This window comes from Eptatretus burgeri, chromosome 2 (genome assembly GCF_056783735.1).
Source record: "Eptatretus burgeri isolate ZD-2024b chromosome 2, Ebu_testis_v1, whole genome shotgun sequence".
Classification (NCBI taxonomy): Eukaryota; Metazoa; Chordata; class Myxini; order Myxiniformes; family Myxinidae; genus Eptatretus; species Eptatretus burgeri.
Genome location: NC_140962.1, coordinates 50,644,208 through 50,665,683, shown reverse-complemented (window position 1 = coordinate 50,665,683; position 21,476 = coordinate 50,644,208). Strand labels below are relative to the sequence as shown.

At 45.4% G+C, this 21,476-nt stretch overlaps 1 protein-coding gene across 2 annotated transcripts in view; it reads right to left on the bottom strand.

Moving 5' to 3' along the window:
* DNAJC14 (DnaJ heat shock protein family (Hsp40) member C14) overlaps positions 1–6,717 on the bottom strand; it is a 71,470-nt gene extending 64,753 nt beyond the window's left edge. The window contains exon 1 of one of the 2 annotated variants that reach the window (XM_085869296.1): positions 6,400–6,717. The gene's annotated coding sequence lies outside the window, so the exon portion shown is untranslated. The remainder of the gene's footprint in view (positions 1–6,399) is intronic. The other variant, XM_085869295.1, reaches the window with a different exon arrangement.
* Between the last annotated feature and the right edge of the window lie 14,759 nt (positions 6,718–21,476).

Sequence of the window (21,476 nt, the reverse complement as noted above, 5' to 3'; positions counted from 1 at the left end):
AAATTTCAAATGTCCTCTAATATATTTATATATTCATCCAATTTCAGAAATAAGACGATGGAACTGCTTTGTAAAATAATGGAGGTGGAACTCTCAGCATATGAACCCCAATCGTACATTTTACACCACATTTTGTCCAGCAAAACCAGAAAAACGACATAACCAGCAAAGTAAGGAGATAACCTTGGCAAGGGCAGGTAATGTTTTTGAGACAATAAACTTCAAAACATTCCAAGGCATTATAAACACTGTTATTCTCTCTCGGGAGTTATCAAAGAAGCAAACTAAAAAACGTCTCGAGCATTGAAGCGTGATCTGCCTTGGCATCTAACAACGAGCACATTTACCCCATCTACAAACTGTCAAACCCACACATTTCATCTGAAAATAATCAATACTGGGAAAAGGGGAAGTCACATTTCCAACCTGGCCTCCAAAGCCAGTCGCCGACTTGGAATCCTCCGTCGTGCAAAGTCCTTCCTCAGCCCACCTGAGCTCCTAACCACATACAAAGCTTTTGTCCACATCCTGATGGAGTGTTGCTCTCCCCTCTGGGCTGGTGCCCTGCCACTCACCTTTCTTGGCTTCACGGTGTGGAAACCAAGGCTTTTAGGATGGCTGGCCTAATGTTTAACCCAAATTTGGTGGCATTCTAACTGGTGAGTCTGGAGAAGAAGGTTTTTGAAAGAATTTACACGATTTTCCCAAACATTTACCAGGTCCGCCATTTTGACACACTTAGTCACATGATCAGCATGACTTCTGCAATTTAACATCCCTTACCCTGGCTGAATGTTGCAACAAACTTGGTAGCATTCTGATTGATAGGTCTGGAGAAGATTTTTGAAGAAATTTACTAAGTCGGCTATTTCGATTGACTTGAAGTCATGTGACCAGAACAAGCTTTGCAATCCCTGTTACCAGTCAGGAGAGGAATGTTGCTGCCAAATTACAGCCGGATCGGCCCAGCGATTTGGCCGGAGAAGTCGAAATAGGAGACGGACGGAACGTGATGACAATACCTTAGCTGGAATTTATATTCAAGTTAGCTAAAAGATACACACAGCTGAATGCTGACATTGTGAAAAAATAGCTTATGCATTTCTTTTGTATTTGCTGGCACTTTGCATATTCGACTTGGCAGTAGCATTCTCCCCGAAGTGTGTTTTTCAAAATAACAGCTTCAAAGTTGAATATCTTGGCAACCAGTAAAGATATATAGAGGCATGTAATATATGAATATGAAGGTTTTTGTAAGTTGCACAAGCAGAATTGACCATTATTATATTAATACGCTAAGCCATATTTTGTGGAGGTATCTCCTTCGAAACTGCTGGATGGATTGTCGTCACTTTCGGCATGCGGGTGCTCTGTAGTCTAATGTACAGCATAGGCTATGTGAGATCGCGCCAGACGGACAGGTTTGGGAATTTTTGGCGATTTTCTAATTTTTACATTCGTTTACATGTGTGATGTCACCGCTGAGAGGCGTAATGACGTCATGACCATCGGTCATTGGCTGACGTTTTTACGTCTGTCGTTAACAGACAGTCACCGCTGAGAGGCGTAAGGCCACTCCTACAAAACAGCGTCTGCAATGTAAAACCCTCTTCTGCACATGCTGATTACCTCAGAAGGTACATTTGACACAAAAAAAAAAATGTAACAAGAAACATTGCACGAGGTGTGTTCAAAAAGTATCCAACCTTAATTTTTCGTGCGTAAACAAATGAAGCTAGGGAGGCGTGGTTTGGTGCACGTATGTAGGCGATCCTAATCCGTAAGCGTGAATATTTTCCTGCCTGCTGAAGCTGTCAGTCGCCGACAGACCGCCAATGAGTGAGGAAGTGTAAGTGAGCGCAGTCGGATTTTCGTTTTTGACAAAATGACGGAAAACCTTGAACAACGCTACTGCATCAAATTTTGTGTAAAGCTTGGTGATTCCCAAGTGGAAACGATCCGCAAGATTCAACAGGCCTTCGGGAACGAAGCAATGTGCACCACACAGATAAAAGAGTGGTACAACCGCTTCAAAGATGGTCGCACATCAGTGAAAAGTGAAGCACGTTCTGTTCGGCCCTCAACATCCCAAAATGAGATCGTCATTGACCAAGTGAGGACCCTGCTGATGCAGGATCGTCGCATCATGATCAGAGAACTTGCAGACGAGGCGGGCGTCAGCATTGGATCCGTTCATTCCATTGTGACTGAGGATTTGGGCTTAAGGAGAATCTCAGTGAAGTTCGTGCCAAAGCTGCTAACGATCGAGCAGAAGCAACTCCGTTTGGAGATCGCACAGGACATGCTGGAGACTGTGAACAGCGATCCCAACTTCTTCAACACAGTGATCTCTGGCGATGAGACCACAGTGATCCATCATTTTGTCAAAAACGAAAATCCGACGGTGCTCACTGACACTTCCTCACTCATCGGCGGTCTGTCGGCGACTGACAGCTTCAGCAGGCGGGAAAATATTCACGCATACGGATTAGGATCGCCCACATACGTGCACCAAACCACGCCTCCCTCGCTTCATTTGTTTACGCACGAAAAATTAAGGTTGGATACTTTTTGAACACACCTCGCATACAAAGAAATTCTATAAATCACATTGTGAACACTGGATATATTGACGTCCCAACGAAGCCTCACTTTGGAAACGTTGCACGGAGAGCGGGTTTGGCTAGTTGATTAGTCAACGTCTACACCACACAAATCTACAAAAATAAAATTGTTGTATATTTGCCTTGATGTACAATCCAAAAAGTTTGAAAGTGTCACCTGATTGACTCCAAGAGTTCAAATTTGATGGCTCTCAGTAAAAAGTTAAAGTCTGAGCTTGGAAAGTGCCCCTCAACATCTGGTGCTATTATCTGGAGTGTCCCATTCATTTTGCGAAGGCACCTATGGTAACTATCAGAGATATGAATGACTCAAAGGCGTTTGGGCAATATTACACAGAAAAACTAGAATGGCACCCACCATCCAAAACCATGATCGTTTCTACCCCCGCTAATCCACCCCAAACCCCTCACCTCCTTCAAATTCCCTGTAGTGTCCCAAAAGGTCCCTCTTGTTTACCCCGTGCACCATACCTCATCACTCCCCCTTCCACAGATCTCCGAATGTGTCTGTTCCCTCCTGTTTTGTACTTCCCTCCCGTCTCCTGCTGCCTTTGTCATATGTTCTGTGTATTACCTCGTATTGGAGCCTCGACTAAGTATACTACGTATTTTAAAAATATATAAATGAAAAAAACGGATACCTCCGCCAGGTTGAACAGTTCATGTTTTGAACCCACCGATAGGCCGGATCTAGATTGGGATCTGAACTGAAATTTAATCAGCTTGTTCTGGTCACCTACCCAATCATCCACCAAGTTTCATCATAATCCATCCCTAACTTTTTGAGACATCATCTATCTATAATTCCAGCGGTGTGTGTGTGTGTGTGTGTGTGTGTGTGTGTGTGTGTGTGTGTGTGTGTGTGTGTGTGTGTGTGTGTGTGTGTGTGTGACCGCTGTTTCTCGACAACCACTGGTCCGATCTAATTGAAACTTGCCAGGTATATTGCTGGGGACCTGAGGATGTGCCTTTTCAAGGTTTGATATTAATCGGACAAGTGCTTCCCAAGTTATGGCCATTTATTTACCAACCAATGGGAAGACACGTTGTTGCGTGGGCGTGGCCGATGGGGAAGGAAACCTCAGCCGCGTTCCCCATTACGGTTAAAACGTACGGGCTTCCGGAGAGTGATGGCTTCGTGTATTCTAATAATCTCTCGATTTCTTATGTGCATTTATAGATAAACACAATGGCCCAAGTTATGATCGTTTTCATATTAGACGGTGTATAAATTTCGGGAACATCAGAGTGCTGGTATGCCCCGAACCAGGAAGTAAATTTTTTCTCTCTTCTCTTCTCTTTTTGTTTTTCCTTGCCACGACATTGCGAAAAGGTAAAATACGTTGGCGCTAATTGAATAATTGGGTATTAAAATTAAATTGCGAATAATCGTAACTGCGAATAATATCGAACTTCCGGGTCACGCACATACGGGCACGTGAGAGCGAAGAAACAGCCTGTGTGGTTTATTTATTTATCATTTTTTTTTTTTTCCAGGCACGTACTAGTGTACAAAAAGAGACAAAGACAGATGGGAGAACAACCTTCACCCCCCCCACCCCCCTGGTCAGTGTTAAGTCGAGGTAAAATGTGAAGGGAAAGTGAAGGGGGGGGGTAAAATAGGAGAGATTAGCCGGGAGGTGACAATGGTTCGCGGGCATTATTGAACAATGCCACTTTTGGTACAATTGAGTTAGTGGAAGCTTTTGAGGAAGCCCTACCGTAAAAACCTATCTCTTCCATCAAAATTGACCAAATCAAATCGGATTTTTTATATGTTGTACTTATGGACATTATGCACAGCTTCTAGGAATGAAATTGCGAGAAAAAAAAAAATCGAGAAAAGAAAAAAGTTCAAGTGGCCATGGCTCCGCCCACAAGTGGCGTGGCTCCGCCCCTCATACAAAAAGACACAACGAGACCATGATATCTAGCTTGTGTCCAAGTTTCATCAAGATCGCATCAAACGTCACGGAGCTATGCTCTGGAGAGTCACAGACAGACAGACAGAGACACAACTAAAATAGTGGTCACTGCTGGCACCCGCGAACCAATAACTAAAAGAGGGAAAGGGGACGTAAAGGGAGGGAGACAGATATTTCCTCATTTTCTGCACAAGTTGTAATTAGTCCCTAAAGTACAGATAGTCATCACTGTAACCCCACTTAAAACAAGGACAAATGTGTCCAAGAGCCTCGTCATTCCACCAATCTCCTTGCTATTCGAGCTAGCTTCCAGGGCATCGAGTGCCTCCATCACTCCCTATTCTCACCCCCAAGAAAGGTTTTGTCTTCAGGAGGAGAAAAAGGAGGAGGAGAAGGAGAAGGAGAAGGAGGAGGAGAAGAAGAAGGAGGAGGAGGAGAAGAAGAAGAAGAAGAAGAAGAAGGAGGAGGAGAAGGAGGAGGAGAAGGAGGAGGAGAAGGAGGAGGAGAAGGAGGAGGAGAAGTAGGAGGAGGAGGAGGAGGAGGAGGAGGAGAAGGAGGAGGAGGAGAAGGAGGAGGAGAAGGAGGAGGAGGAGGAGGAGGAGGAGGAGAAGGAGGAGGAGAAGGAGGAGGAGAAGGAGGAGGAGAAGGAGGAGGAGAAGGAGGAGGAGAAGGAGGAGGAGAAGGAGGAGGAGAAGGAGGAGGAGAAGGAGGAGGAGAAGGAGGAGGAGAAGGAGGAGGAGAAGGAGGAGGAGAAGGAGAAGGAGGAGGAGGAGGAGGGGGAGAAGGAGGAGGAGGAGGAGGAGGAGGAGGAGGAGGAGGAGGAGGAGGAGGAGGAGGAGGAGGAGGAGGAGGAGGAGGAGGAGGAGAAGGAGGAGGAGAAGGAGGAGAAGGAGGAGGAGGAGAAGGAGGAGAAGGAGGAGAAGGAGGAGGAGGAGGAGAAGGAGGAGGAGAAGGAGAAGGAGGAGGAGGAGAAGGAGAAGGAGAAGGAGAAGGAGAAGGAGAAGGAGAAGGAGAAGGAGAAGGAGAAGGAGAAGGAGGAGAAGAAGAAGAAGAACAACAACAACAACAACGCGGAGCTCTCTTCGAGCCAGTGTTCGCTATGCAACGCGGCTAAAAACAAATACATTTCGGATTTCATCCTTTTCCTCCGAACGGTGTTTCCATCACAAGCGACAAAACTTTTGCACGCAACACATGGTCGTTCACACACACACACACACACACACACACACACACACACACACACACACACACACACACACACACACACACACACACACACACACACACACACACACACACACACACACACACACACACACACACACACACAATAATTGTGCGACCGAGCACCCCCCCCCCCACCAAATGGATAATTCTGCGGAGACGTAATCGCTCGACGGAAGGTCAGTAGCCACACCACCCCCTTTCTCCCGCCCACGGGTTTCGAAAACAAAGCAAAAACCAAAAGGATTTCCGAGAAACGAAGTGAAGCAAAAAAAAAAAAAAAAAAAAAAAAAACTGCACCTCGAGCAGATCACCATGCAACGGGCCGCACCAGTGATACTTTCCTCAAATACACCAAGTCGTCCTCTACAAGAGGCCGCGTCGACGGGATACCGGGATTACAGGACCCACAGGACCCACAGGACCCGGGAACGTTTTTAAATGTCGAGTGTTTCGTGATGACGCCCATTGCAAGTTAACAGCACATGAAGAACTCGCGCAGCCCCTTCACGGCGGTCCGAGTTCAGCGTCAACGAGAGCAGGGAGCGGGCTCAGTTTACCCTTCGCACGACGACATCCATCGACAAACACAGAAATAAAAGAGCACGAATTGCCGCTCTCACCTCACAGGAGCTCCAGACCGCCCGACGCGGCAAGTAGGCCGAACGCCTCAGAGCGAGCGAGCGAGCAAACACCTCAGCACGAGCGACAGCTCCGTGCATGGACCGGCTTGGCGAAGCGGGAGCGCCAAGAAGGCTTCAAGCTCATCCGGATCACGGCCCGGCAGCGAAACTTCCCGGAACACTATTGGGCGAGTAAAATAAAAATAAAAATAAAAATATCTCACTCAACAGTATTTAGATCTTTCCGCTGATGGGAGATATTTATAATCCCGTAGTCGCTGCGCGAGCAACCGATGTTATGTAATTCAGAGGGCAAAACGCACATACGTCATCACGTAAAATTATCGCGTCTCCTAATGACGTCATGACGTTGGAATGCACCACGACGCAGAAAACAAACAAACTTGGTTTGAAAGTTAATTTCAAGATCACATATTCACATCTTTATCCGTTTGATTTGATTTTGACCTTTGACGGCAAAATTAAAGGGAATTTCACGTTTGTTAACTTGCTATCGTTGGTAAATCATTTATTTGTTATATACGCACACGGAGTTGAGAAGACAATAATGAGGAAATATAAATTCAGAAAACGCAAGAGAAAAGGAATTTGAGAATGTGAGGACGTGAGGGCGTCGTTATCTCCATACGTGAGTTTCACAAGGTGGAACACAGTCCTCCCAAGGCATGAAGGACGCACGCACGCACGAGCTTCAGACCTGCAACAGCTTCGATGAAGCCGACGACCACACGCGCAGTGCCCGACGTCACGCTGATCAACACGCATTTGGGACGCGCCCTAGCCGTGCAGCCTCTTCCCGCTGAGGACGAGTGGAACGGAGCTTCGGTTGGACTGAGGTGGACATGATGACCAGTTGCAGCGGCGCGCCCTGTCCAGGCGAGCGTGCGTGTCCCTGGATAGTATCGGGCAAGCCCTCAGAGGTCATGGGGGAAACGGGGCATGAATGAGGAGACGGCTTGGTCTATGAGTCGTGGTCCCTTGCTGGGGTGGAGATGGGTGCTTCGAGACCAGGGAAGGCTCCGTTCAGTCTTGGGGCCCACGTGTGGAGATGACAGCTGGTGGCAACAGACGGGGACACCGACACACACACATATTAGTTATGATTGCACACAAAACATATTATGGAAACGCACAATTCCCCGCTGAGAGACCTCTGGAAGCTTGCACATGTTGCTGCGTTTGAGCCTGCGGAGTAACTTCTGAAATCTATCTGTCTGGGTTCTTCCCAACATCTTTGTTCTTTATTCGAGGCTGGCAGCCCACATAGCGTACCATGCATCCCTCCCACAACCCACAACAAATTGCCACTGAATTGTTTTTTAAGCCTTGGGGTGTACTCAACCCCATATCAAGTGTTAACAGTAAAATAACTCATTCCCTCTATGATTTTTCAGACTATTTCTAACACCACCCTATATATCCATATTGGTTCACGAGCACCAGCCAGTGACCACTATACTCGTTATGTCTGTGTGTCTGTCTGTCTGCCTGTGTGTCTGTCTCTCCAGAGCATAACTCCGTGGACTTTGATCCAATCTTGATGAAACTTGGTTATGTGTTCGATATCAATGTCTAGTTGTGTTTTCCTGGATGAGGGTGTGCTACGCCATAATCTAAAAAAACAAACATGAATAACCATATCATTGTTGTGTCACTTTTATTGTTGCATGAGTAAACTTCAATCAACATATGTACTACTCTGTCCCTGCTACAAAATCCAGCTGAACTCTTAAAAAATTTCAAATTGTGCTCGTCTTATTGGTAATATGCCCAACATCCACAGGTAGATGTTTCCATACCTCTCATATCCATATATATGTATATTGTTACGGTTGTGGAAATTCGCATTACACCATAAAGAGTCCTCAGGTGAGATATATCGGTAAGTTCATGTGTAGTTCGCCCAAACCCGTTGTATAGAGGGATTATGTGTGATTCATCCGGGCTGCGACGCTTTGAGTTCGCCATTTTTCTTTCTCTATTGTTATTTTTGACCATTAAGCTGCCAACAACGCAAACAGCCACTACCTTTACCTTCACAACTCCATCCCACAAACATCGCTTCACCGCCATTCCCAAACGACGCCTGCCAACCACCAAACCAACACAGAAAACCCCCCACCACCTTCGCCTATCTCCTTCTCCAACCATCGACCACACCACCAGTCAACACCAAACGTCGATCTGTCCAGGGCCCGTTCGACGATTGGTGCCGAACGCATCGAGCCGCGAGCGCGAATGGCGGCCTTTCCGAGGGAGAAATTCGGATGAGGAAGGCTTCACTCCCCCTTTTTCTCCGTCCAATGGGCGAGCGTCGGGCGGTATGGCCCTGCCTCCAAGCGCGATGAACGTGGATTGTTTCCGAGAGGAATTCGGATCAAAAGAGGTTCACGCCCCCTTTTTGCCGCACCAATGGCTGAAAAGAGGGTGGCGTGGCCCCGCCTCCAATCGCGTTTTGATCCTGAAATTTGCATATGGGCTCCTCCTGCGGCCTATAAAGACGCGAGCATAAGGCGACTCGAAGAGTTCGCGCGGTTGAGTTGCAGGCGGCTGGTCGGGGCAAGTGAAGAGTTCACCATCGAGTCAAGTGAAGACGGCGGTCGACAAAGAGGTTGCGGTGTGGGGGTCACTCGTCTCGTCGCGGAGTCCAAGCCAGCCAGCCATTCCCCTGTCCCTGAACATCAGCAATTCCCCCCCCCCCATCCGTGCTAAAATAGTGCCGGGGGGCCCCGTTCCACCCCCACACTAAACATGGTGCCAACAAAACTGCTTGCACCGAGCACGCCGGAGAGGGCTCGCCGACCACACCAGGGGCATGGAGTCGGGGCGCAGCTGCGCGAACATTGTGGCTTGCGTCACGAGGATGCGGGTAAGACCTTCTCGGTCTCGTGGACCTGCCCGCTCCTCCAGGATCCACACACATTTGGTCCACGGACCTGTCTGCCTCCTTGCCTGTGAGGGTGGCTTTCTTTCCTTTGCTTTTTGTATGAGTGATGTGGCATCGAGTCCGGACAAGTAGAACTGTATTAGTGTTGTAAATAATTGCCCTTTTATTCGGTCGTATTGCATTTGCTTTTGTTGCATCTTGTCTTGACTGTAATATACGTGCCTTCTGTGTTTCCGTAATAAATGTGCATTGCTTGTTGAACTGTTTCCCGCTTTGCTTAGTCTCCTTCCTTTTATTGAATCTCCATCTTGCATCACGTAAGGGATTCGTAGTGGGTTTCAACATCCCGGTAATTAATCGGAACCGTCAAGGCCGACGATAACTCCGCTCAGTTATCCCTGTAATACGGGATGAACCGCTTAAGCGGTTCGTGTCCGGAGTCGGCCTGTGGCGTGGTACAACTCCTCGGTATGCTACTCGCGTGAGTACTTAGGTAAATCGACCATTCGGTGATCGGACCCTATTTCGCGTGGGTAGAATGTGGACCGAGTTGTGGTGAGGTTAAACCCCCACCCGTGACTGGCTCCGGGCAGTAGTTCCCGGAGGGTCACGACTGTATTGTCCGTTCCGGTGGGCGAGGCGGCCGCTTTTGGCTACACGCGGTCGATCGCACGCCGATGGGCGCGAATTCGCAACAATACATATATATATATATATATATATATATATATATATATATATATATATATATATATATATATATATATATATATATAAACATATATACATAAACATTTTTTTTTTTTTTTTACAGCTGCTATCACTCCAATATCCAGCACAACATCAGATACATTAAGAACATTGTGTTTCATTGATGTTGTATAATATCAGATAACGACCCATCTTGCTAATACAAACAAACAAAAATATCAATGAACAAACGAATGCACACTCCAGATGGAAGGTTCCAATGAGGATAATGTGATCCTTGTATCTGTCAGAGTTCTGCCAGGTAATTGGAAAATGCCTTCATACAGATACCCAAGTCAAAACTGGTTATCACATCATTTTGGCCCACTTCATGTGTGGCTTCTTCTGAACTTCGCAGACATTCCTGGATTGTTCTGTAGTCTGTGATTGGATGTTTTATTACCGGGTAATAATCTATTGAGGTGAGCTTTTGTGGTGGCGTCCCTGTGCTCGATACGAAGCCAGCCCAAGATGGAATTGGTTGTTGTTGACTGATCGTCATTGTACGCATAAGCAACCAAAGAATGTTCAGTTTAAGGGATGCATCCATCGACGATGGAACATCAGGATGAAACGGCTGGGATATCTGCAGTGTTGGACTTCGCCTCAGGGAGATATAGCATTCTGGAAGTGTTTCTGGTCTAGTCAGATTCAGCGTCCTTTTCTTGGTCCTGGGGACAGAAGGAAGTTCTGTGCTGCCTCGATGGTCATCTGTATCACCAGCTACCTCCTGCAGCATTATCCCGTGTGCCGTATGTACAGATCCCTTTCCAGTCAAGTCATTCAGTAGTTTATCAAAATTGTCAAACTCTGAATGGAACGCCGATGGAGATGTGGAAGAAAAATAATTATATTCATGTACTCTCAATTATTATTGTTTCTGGTGCTTTATAAATTTAATTTTTATGCTATAGTCGAATTGGCTGTCAGTTATGTTTCCCTTTACCCAAGAGTCTTTTGACCTAAATATTGATAAAAGGAATGTCTTACGATGAAACAGGGTGACCTGGTTGATAACACTGCAACTTTTGCCATGATTATGTCATTCTCTTCACCCAGTGGACACGTATTGCAGTTTGAGTTCTTTTACCTAATGCTTATCAACGAGCCCTGCAGTTGAGTTGTCAAATGTCTCCCCTCCCATTCTTTGGAATGTCAAGTTGTGTATAAGAAGAATTGCTTCGGGCTTTTGTTTCAGCGAAGTCCATTCGAATGTTTTTTTTTTTTTTTTGTATACCTTGGTCGAGGCTCGTATGAGAGCTAACACACAACTCACAGCAAGGAGGCATGAGACAAGAGGGGCGGGAGTGGAAGGGACAAGACAGTGGGGAACAGACACATTAGGTGAACTGTGGAAGGGAGAGGGATGGGGATGGGACGGGGAACATGGCGAAGAGAAGATGGACATTACAGGGACTTTCAGGAAGGAAAGCAGGGGAATTGAAGGAAGTGGGCTTGGGTGGATTATCGGGGGTAGAAAAGATCGAGGATTTGGATGGGAGAAGATTTGGAAGGGAAGAGGTGGTGGTGAACAACTGTTTTGAAAGCCTGGAGGGAAGAATGGGAAAGAATAGAGTGAGGAAGTTTATTCCAAAGGCGGGAAAAAAGAGAAATGAAAGAGAAGATGAGTAGTGATTCGTGATTTTGGTAGTTTTACCAGAAGGGGGTTGTTGGCGGACCTTGAGCACCTTGTGGAAATGTGGTGGGGACAAATCGCAGAGAGAGCAGGGGGGCAAGGCTGGAGAGGAGTCGGTAGAAGACAGAAAGACCACCGACCAACCTGCGGTGATTGAGTGAGAGGCCCAAAGACTCAGCTTCATTGCGGGAGATGCCGATGATCTTAAATGCCCTGGTTTCGACAGCGTGAAGCCAAGAAAGGTGGGAGGCAGGAGCACCAACCCAGAGGGGAGAGCAGTACTCCATCAGGCTACGGACAAAAGCTTTGTAAGTGGTCAGGAGCTCAAGAGGGCCAAGGAAGGACTTTGCACGACGGAGGATTCCCAGTCGGCGACTGGCTTTTGAGGCGAGGTTGGAAATGTGACTTTCCCAGGAAAGGTCATGGCAGATAGTGAGACCCAGAAGCTTGAAAGAAAAGACTTCTTCCAGAGGATTGTTGAGAAAGTGGATGGGGGGGTTTTCTAAACGGTCCTTTCGAAGAGACATAGTGAGAGTGTGAGATTTGTCTGGATTGAAAGACATGTTCCACGTGTTGGACCAGTTTGTGATTTTATCCAGATCTGCAGTGAGCGAAGAAGCTGCTGCTTGCCGGTCTGAGGGATGACAGATGGTACGGCAGAGGGTGGAGTCGTCGGCAAAGAGAAATAGAGGATTTTCCAGAGAGTCCGAGAGATCATTGATGAAAACCAGAAAAGAACAGGGCCCAGAACGCTACCTTGAGGAACTCCAGCCTGCACAGGAAGAGGGGATGAAAGAACTCCATTTAGGGCCACACGTTGACTGCGACAGGAGAGGAAGTCTGCGAGCCATGAGTGGAGATGGCCTTGAATACCATGGGAAGAGAGTTTGGTGAGTAGGGCAGGGTGCCAGACTGTGTCAAAAGCACGTGATATATCCAGGGATACGGCTCGGATTTCCTGTCTGGCATTGAGGACCTCCATCCATTGATGGGAGAGCAGAAGCAGCATAACCAGGGTAGAGTGACCTGGTCTGAAACCAAATTGATGATTGGAAATCAAGCCATTGGAGAAGAGGAAGGATTTCATGTCTGAAGCGATGATGGATTCCATAACCTTGCTGATGATTGGGAGAAGGCTGATTGGTCTGTAGTTACAGGGATCTGTTTTTGCACCTTTTTTATGCAGGGCAGTGATGTTAGTCAAGCATTCAATGTTCAGTCAAGCATTCAATGTTCTTCCTCCGTATATAGGAAATTAAAGATTCTCCTTTGGTATGTTGATCTAACTTGTGGAAATTGAGTTATTTTCCACGACAGAGATGATGGATTCTTGACGACTTGGTTAGACAGCAACGAAGATGATGACTCAACAGCCTCTGCCAATGCTGTTTCAAGCTCCAGAGAGAAATCATAGCTTTCACAGTGACCCAATCTGTGTATGAGGTTAATGAGTGATTTACTTCGGAACAAGTGGCGCAATGACATGACCATCTGGATATGTTTGGGCAGCTTCCATGTTCCATTTGTCGATGCTCTACAAATGTCCTGCTCTATCGACTCTACAAGTCTCTGGACCCGAGGAATTTCCTTTCCACAAATGACATATGACAGCAGCTTGTTCAAGGCTTCTGGCATATTGAAGAATTCCTGAGGAAGATCAAAAAAGATCAGCACCAAAAACATGGTATTGTAAGGAGGAAAAAGATCCTGAGGAACAGGTGCCCATTTCAGTTCAGGGGATTTCTCGTAAGATTCAGAAATCATGTGACGCAACGTTATCCCCACACTTTCTATAGTGTCAGTTGATCCCAACAAAAATGCTTGCTTAACAGCTGTTTTGACATCAAGTGCAGAGCTGAAGATGATCGGAGACTGGAATTTCCCGAAGTTACTCATTTCACAAAATACTATTTGGTCATTGAACGTTTTCATCAGTTTGACTTTCAGATTTGCACTTCGATAGTTGGGGTGACTCTGGGCAGTTTCATTCAGTGCTGATACATAGATGTGATGCAGAGAGGACAGTTTCCCGACCTTGTTTTGTCCAAGGACACTTGTCTGGACAGTGAGGCACACAGCATCAAATACTTTTTGGTGGGCTTCAACAAGGCTGCCTTGCATCTCGCATGCTACTTGATCTTCACTCCACCATTTCTCTGGTGTTTGCATGTCGTCAATTAAGCATTTTCTGTGAAATTTTGCTTCACAAGCAAACAAGTCATGTCCCCTTAACCGTATCAAGAGTTTCTCATCTTTCTTCTTTTCGGCCATCTCTGGGACTGACTTCCATGCATCACTGGTGAATTGGCGTAAGCCTTGTGTAGTCCATGATCCCATAACTTTAGTTGCCTTTTTTTTCCTTCGGATTCGCAGAATATGCAATCTGGCTTGAAAAGAATATGATCTTTTTCAGTGGAAGTTCTATGTGTGGGTCTCTGTCCTGGTGTGGATTCTGTTGATGTGGACGATGATTGTCCAAGCCGATCCAGGTTTCCAATGAACCATTTGTAGCAGTTCCAATGATACCCATGATGTGTTACGATGTCATCTGGGATCAGATTACACTGTTCCTGCATACGATAACTGGACGTTACTGGTTCTGCTAGTCTGTGCTCCTTGATGTCATGAATTTTGTCTATTTTGACTTGAGCATTTTTGTCATCATTGAAGACTTGAATGTGCCGTGAGATATGCCAACAAAATGTACTACACAACATGGCTGAGTCTTTTTTACGTGCTTTCTCCTTTTTCCTCTTTGCAGGAGGCTCTGCGTTCTGTCCAGGATCATTCATGATGATGCTTTTTGTTCACCATATCTCTGAAAATATATATTACATTTAGTAAGTATTTAATATGCAATAATTATGCATAGTATAAAATGGAACAGTTTGCGATCAAAATTTGCTAAAATATCACTTAAATAATTACATCTGGAAAAGAAACTTAAAATAAAAGTAAAATTTGAACTTATCTACTGGTCCTGCTGTCTGGAACTGGACTTCTATATTCACTACCTGCAATACTAAATCTCCACAACAAACATTAATAACTTCATTCATCAGTGAGTTATTGTAACAATGTCGAATACCATGAAAAAACTCTAACTTAATGCATTAAACAAACGCATTCCCAAATTCACACAGATTTTGCAGCAAGAAAGGGGTATTGATTACAATGACATTTTATTTGCACAACAATAAAAGTGACACAACAATGATATGGTTATTCATTTTTTTTAGATAACGGGCTTTAAGTTGGTATATTACAAGGTCATTTGGGCCCATATATGATTACAGTGACTTGAAGAAACTGTGTACATTTTAGTCATTCGCGGATGTCATTTTAATGAAAAATATGGATATATAGGGTGGTGTTGGAAAGTCTGAAAAATCAGAGGGAATTAGTTATTTTTCTGTTACCACTTGATATGGAGTTGAGTACACCCCAAGGCTTAAAAAAAAATTCAGTGGCAATTTGTTGTGGAGGGGGGGGGGATGCATGGTACGTTATATGGGCTGCCAGTCTATTCCCTTCATACTTCTTTCTCATCTGTTTTTTTCACAATTTTCTTCATTCATTCTAATTCTTGCTTTGATTTTTTTCTTCTTCTTCTTTCATCTCTTTTACTCTCTATTCCTCACTTTTACCATTCCTCTCTCTCTCGAAGGAGAAGTGAATTCTTGCAGAAATTTTTCTGTAAGGCTCACTTGGGTGCGCCTGGATAGCTTTTGAGGGTTATGGAGTAGCGGCTGAAACCCGAATCCTATCCAGGTTCCTGCTGTTGACTCCATCTTTGCTCTTTACTGCTTTGGGTTCCTTCTTGGTCTTCTGTTTCAATACGTAAAAATTGTGCGTAACTGTATGTCATTATGCAAGATTGTTGTATTGTGCGTGATATATATATATATATATATATATATATATATATATATATATATATACATATATATATATATACGTATATATATATATATATATATACATATATATACATATATATATATATATATATATATATATATATATATATATATATATACATATATATATATATACGTATATATATATATATATATATACATATATACATATATACATATGTGTGTGTGTGTGTATATTGTTACGAATTCTGGCCCGCCTGACATGCGATCGGCCACGCAACTCTAATCGTGACCACGTCGCCCACCGGTCGGACAATTCAGTCGTGACCCTCCTGGAACTACCGCCAGGAGCCAGTCACGGATGGGGGGTTAACCTCACCACAACCCAGTCCGCATTCTACCCGCGCGAAACAGGGTGAATCGCCGAATGTCGATATACCTAAATACCCGCACGGGTAACCTACCGAGGGGTTGCACCACGCCGCAGGTCGGCTTAGGACACGAACTGCTAAAGCGGTTCGTTCCATACTACAGGGATAACCGAGCGGTGTTATCGCCGACCTCGACGGTTCAGATTACTTTACCCAGGTGTTCAAACCCTCACCAATTATTCCACGAGGTAAGGTGGCACTTTCAATTAAGGAAAGGACGCAACGACGGGGAACAGTTCGACCAGCACATTTATTATTTACACACACGTAAGGCAGTCATGCAATATGTACAGCAAGAAAACAATACAACCGAATAAAGCAGGGAATTCTGTACAACACAGTCACTTAAACAGGTTCTACTTACAGACGGCACCACACCATGCAAGCAAAAGTAAAAAGAAAAGAAAGGACCTCCCTTTCGTGGCTGTCCAGTCCCCCTCCCACGACCGTTAGCGGGGTCGTGCCTGGTTCCGACCTCCCACGCAGCTGGCGAACCCTCTCCGGCACCCCTTGTCCGGACACGCAGGTCCACCACAGGCCGCACTGCGGCGCCTCGCGTCCGCGTCTCAACCACTAGGCCGCGCCGGGCCACGAGCGCGGAGGAGGGGAGCGCAAGCCAAGAATAGCGCATGAACCGTAAAGAGAGGAGGAGGCCCAACGTGAATCACCGAGACAGGGGCGAGCATGAACCAAGAAGAAGAAGAGAGAGCTCCACGTGCGGTCCGCTCTTTATAGCGCGGGGCTCCGCCCTTTGCCCCACCCCGTTTTCGGCTCCGCCTCCCTTCGAGAAGCTTCTCGAAAAGGGGCGTGCCCTCACTCCGACCGCCTCACGCCGTGCCTCCACCAATGGGGAGCGAGCTGCCCTGCCCCCTTCCCTTCACACCAAGCGCGGGGAAAACAGGCGGGAAAAACCCCACAGGCCTCACAAGAGCTTTTGTTCTGCCAATCCTTCTCGGATGGTTTCCGACGCGGAAACCATCTTACAGTGGTCCGCGGAGGATGGCGTTCGTAAGCGGGCGTAGTGGCGAAGATGGTGGCGATTATTGTGGGGGTGGTGTGAGCGTGGTGGGAGTTGTGGCGTAGTTGGTGGCGGTTGATGTTTGCGTGGAGGTTTGTTGCAATGGTGGCTCAAAATAACGATAGATAAAGAAAAAGGGCTATCTCAAGGAGTCGCAGCCCGGTGAACACGAAGAATCCCCTTTAAACAACGGTGGGGACCTTTCTGAACACTCACCGACATAGTTAATCTAAGAAACCTTTATGGTGTATTGCGAATTTCCACAGCCGTAACAATATGTATATATATATATATATATATATATATATATATATATATATATATATATATATATATATATATATATATTATTTTTGGATTTCAGAATCGGATCTGACGAATGCAAAAAAAAAAAAAAAAAAATTTAGGTCCTCAGACATTTATTTCCCTAAATGCATGTCCAGGATAGACCCATCTCCATGTCTGGTGGGGTTCTAACTTTGATACGTTGGGAAGTGGATGGAATAGATTCCCTTTCTTCTGGGATGGCCTTTTTATCTTTACGACAGGCACATTCATGCACGTGAGATAGCCGTTAGCCCAACGGAGGCTCGTCTACCCCATTTCCATCAGGACACATTGGCTTGGAGGTCGACGATTTATTTACACCTTGGACTTACAGGACATTTGATTAAGCACACCGCGGGCTTTTCCTGAGCAGTTATTCTGACGGTCAAATACGGATGTGGATCAATTACCACACCCACCTTTTTCCATCGATGTTCGACACCCCGTTCAGCAGCTCTATGGATGCCAGCTGGCTCTTTTTCGTATCGGGCTGAACATTGAGGTCATAATTGACCGTTGACGTTTTGTGAGCGCTTCACATTTTCGCTCGGTGATTCTGGCAAATGGCCGCTTTCTGCTGTTCGTCTAGCACCAAAAACATGGTATTGTAAGGAAGGGATGATCGCGAGATTGGCGGTTTTGTCATGTGCAACGATGCGCCAATAGGCAAGGTGGATTTGGCTGAAGTCTGCTTGAGGCTCCACCCAGAATGGTCGCCTATAAAAAGGACAAGAAGACCGTTTTGGTGACAGCTGGTGACGGCTATTTTCAGCTCCAGTCAGTTCCAGACGGTTGGTGAGCTGGCCACAGTTGAGTTTGTGAGAGTTTTGGTGACGGCCCTGCAGCTCTGATCGCTGGCGACAGCCTCACAGCGCCTTGCAGCTGTCTGTTGTCTTGTGGCTCCTGGTGGCCTGCTGTTGGCGTACCTGATTATTGGCGTTCCTGGGGGTGATGACGTGACGTCGATTGGCGTTCAAGCCTGTTTGCAAGTGGGTGCACGGCAAGGCAGGTGCTGACAACGGATAAGGCACACTCACACATTTTGGGACATTTTATTTGACGTACAATGACTTCTATTTGGCGAGCGAGACTGGATTTCTTTCTTCCCTGAATTATCTGCTGGGTACCCTTGTCTCGTGTTTAATTGTAAAGTAAGGCATAGTGATAAGCATCTGCTCTTTCTCTGTCTTTTTATCAATGCCTGATTAATTCTTTATTTGTTTGAGATTATTTTGATTGATTTGAATGGACTTATTTTCACCACAAGAAAATAAAAAGTTCTTTTTATTTATTTTTTCCTTATTAATAAATTCCTTGTCGACATTTCAACCTGTCTGTGCTTGTCCTTTCCTTCCAATGATCCAGCATTGACCGAACCTAGATAGACTGGGAGGTAATTACCAAAGGAATTGAGCTGTCATAGTCTGCATGCACCAGTAGTTAGATGCTCAGCCACCCTAATCTATCTATAATTCCAGCAATCTGTGTGTGTGTGTGTGTGTGTGTGTGTGTGTGTGTGTGTGTGTGTGTGTGTGTGTGTGTGTGTGTGTGTGTGTGTGTGTGTGTGTCTGTCTGTCTGTCTATCTGTCTGCGACCACCGTTTCTCGACAACTGCTGGTCCGATCTGATTGAAGCTTGCCAGTAATATTGCCGGGGACCTGCGGATGTGCCTTTTCAAGGTTTGATATTAATCGGACGAGCGGTTCACAAGTTACGGCCATTGATCTGTCAACCAATGACAAGACACGGTGCTATGACATCACGAATGACGTCACAATTAATGTTTATTTATTTATTCATTTTTGCATGATTGACGTTACAATTCTTCTTCATCTTCGTTTGGTATGACGTCACAATCGACGCTGGGGACCTGAGTATGTGCCTTTTCAAGGTTTGATATTAATCGGACGTGCGGTTCCCAAGTTACGGCCATTTATCTCTCAACTAATGACAAGACACGGTGCTATGACGTCACGAATGACGTCAAGTTTATTCATTTATTTATTAATCTCCGCCATCGAAGATGGACGGAGGTTACTGATTTCACCCATCTGTTTGTTTGTTACTTGACGAAATCTACAATTTTGTCAAGTATGTTGGTCGGTTCAGTTTGTGAGTTTGTTTGTTTGTTAACCTTCACCATCGAAGATGGACGGAGGTTACTGTTTTCACCCCGGCCTGTTTGTTTGTTTGTTTGTGAGCAGTATTACGGAAAAACTCCTGGACGGATTTCGACGAAACTTGGTGGGGGGATTAGGTATGGTCGAAGGATCATGCCATTACATTTTGGACTTGGTCCAAAGTCCAATATGGCCAATATGGCGGCCATTTTGAAAAAATATTTGAATTTTTGTTTTTGCATTTCTACATGTTTTAAGTGAATTCCAATCAAAAAGAAATAAATTTGTAGAGAGAAAAAAAAAATTTTTGCAACTTTTTTCAAAAAAATTTCGATATTATTTGAAAAATATTTGAATTTTTTTTTTTGCATCTCTACATGTTTTAAATGATTACCAACCCCCCCCCATCCCCAAAAAAAAATTTTGTTAGGGAAAATAAAACAAAATTTTCACCTTTTTTTTCAAAAAAAAATTCGATTTTTTTGGCATTTCTTCATGCGTGTCGATCTAGTTTAGTTTATTCAATCGTGGTTCAGTGGAGTCTGATCCGTTTTGACCTACAATAAATAGGATATCAGGTTCACTTAAGTGACCCAGCAGTATTGGCGGCGGAGGTTTTGCACTCTACCGAGTGCTCCCCCTCTAGTTTATTTAGTTTTTTGCACGATTGACGTGACAATTCTTCTTCTTCATCGTTTGGTATGACGTCACAATCGACGCTGGGGACCTGAGTATGTGCCTTTTCAAGGTTTGATATTGTTCTTCATCCGTTTCAGCTGTTTCCCAAGTGTTTACCAAGGTTTGAAAGCTGTTTTTTCCCAAGGTTTGAATTAATTGTTCAAAATATTAATTAATCCCAAGGTTTGAATTTTCCCAAGGGAAAGAGCTGTTTCCCAAGGGTTTTAAATGCTGTTTTTTCCCAAGGTTTGAATTAATTGTTGTGCTTAGTAGACATTTGTGAATACACTTACAGAGAGGGGGGGATGAGAGAGAGGGGGCGTCACAATTCAAGAGAGGGCGAGAGAGGGGGGTGAGAGTAGGGGCCAGAGAGAGGGGCGAGAGAGGAGATAGGTGAGAGTGGGGGCGAGAGAGAGAGAGAGAGAGGGGCGAGAGAGAAGGGGGGAGAGAGGAAAGGTGAGACTCGGGGGGAGAGAGAGGGGGCGTCATGATTCTTCTTCTTCTTCGTTTGATATGACGTCACAATTGACGCTGGGGACCTGAGTCTGTTTCCCAGGTGTTTCCCAAGTTATGGCCAAATCCCAAGGCCATTTATGATATGGTTGGTGTGATCTAATTGAAACAATGCCCCAATCCAGTCGTAGTTTACGAGAGCGAAGGAACGAAGTTGCACATACTGGCACGCACCTACGGGCCCGCACGAGTTAAGATCTAATCAAGATAAGATTGGTGCTTTGCCGAGGGCACGCTCCCCGTTCAAAAAGCCACGTGACCTCCAGTTACACGGAAAAATTAGACAGTGGACACTGGAACTCGTGGTAAACTGATTGGCGTTTGTGGTTGCAAAGCAATCCACCATACCACGAAGTTAATTGTGAGCGGGGTGGCCCCTGGGTCCTGCTCTTCCGAGGATAAACGGGGATTAATCCCCTCAAAATACTCGGGACCTGTGGCCGTAACATATATATATATATATATATATATATATATATATATATATATATATATATATTATACATATTGTTATGATTATGGTGGTACATGAACCGATTTAGTAGTCCAGATAGGATAGTGAAGCATGAGCCGTGGATGGGTAGAAGCACCTCAATCTATTCAGGTCAGGGAATCTGTCAGCTTAAGGGTTACGTGTCACCACACGAGGGGTGGTGCAGTGTTGATTAGCTGAGGAAGTAAAAATAAGTTCCTCTGTGCGAGATTATCTTCTGTGATTTTCCCTATGTTTTTATTTTCCAAGCCAGGCCGTAAGCTAGGGATTGAGTCCCTGAAACAACAGGAGAAGCCCCGCGAGGAGGCCATGCCCTGGGGGC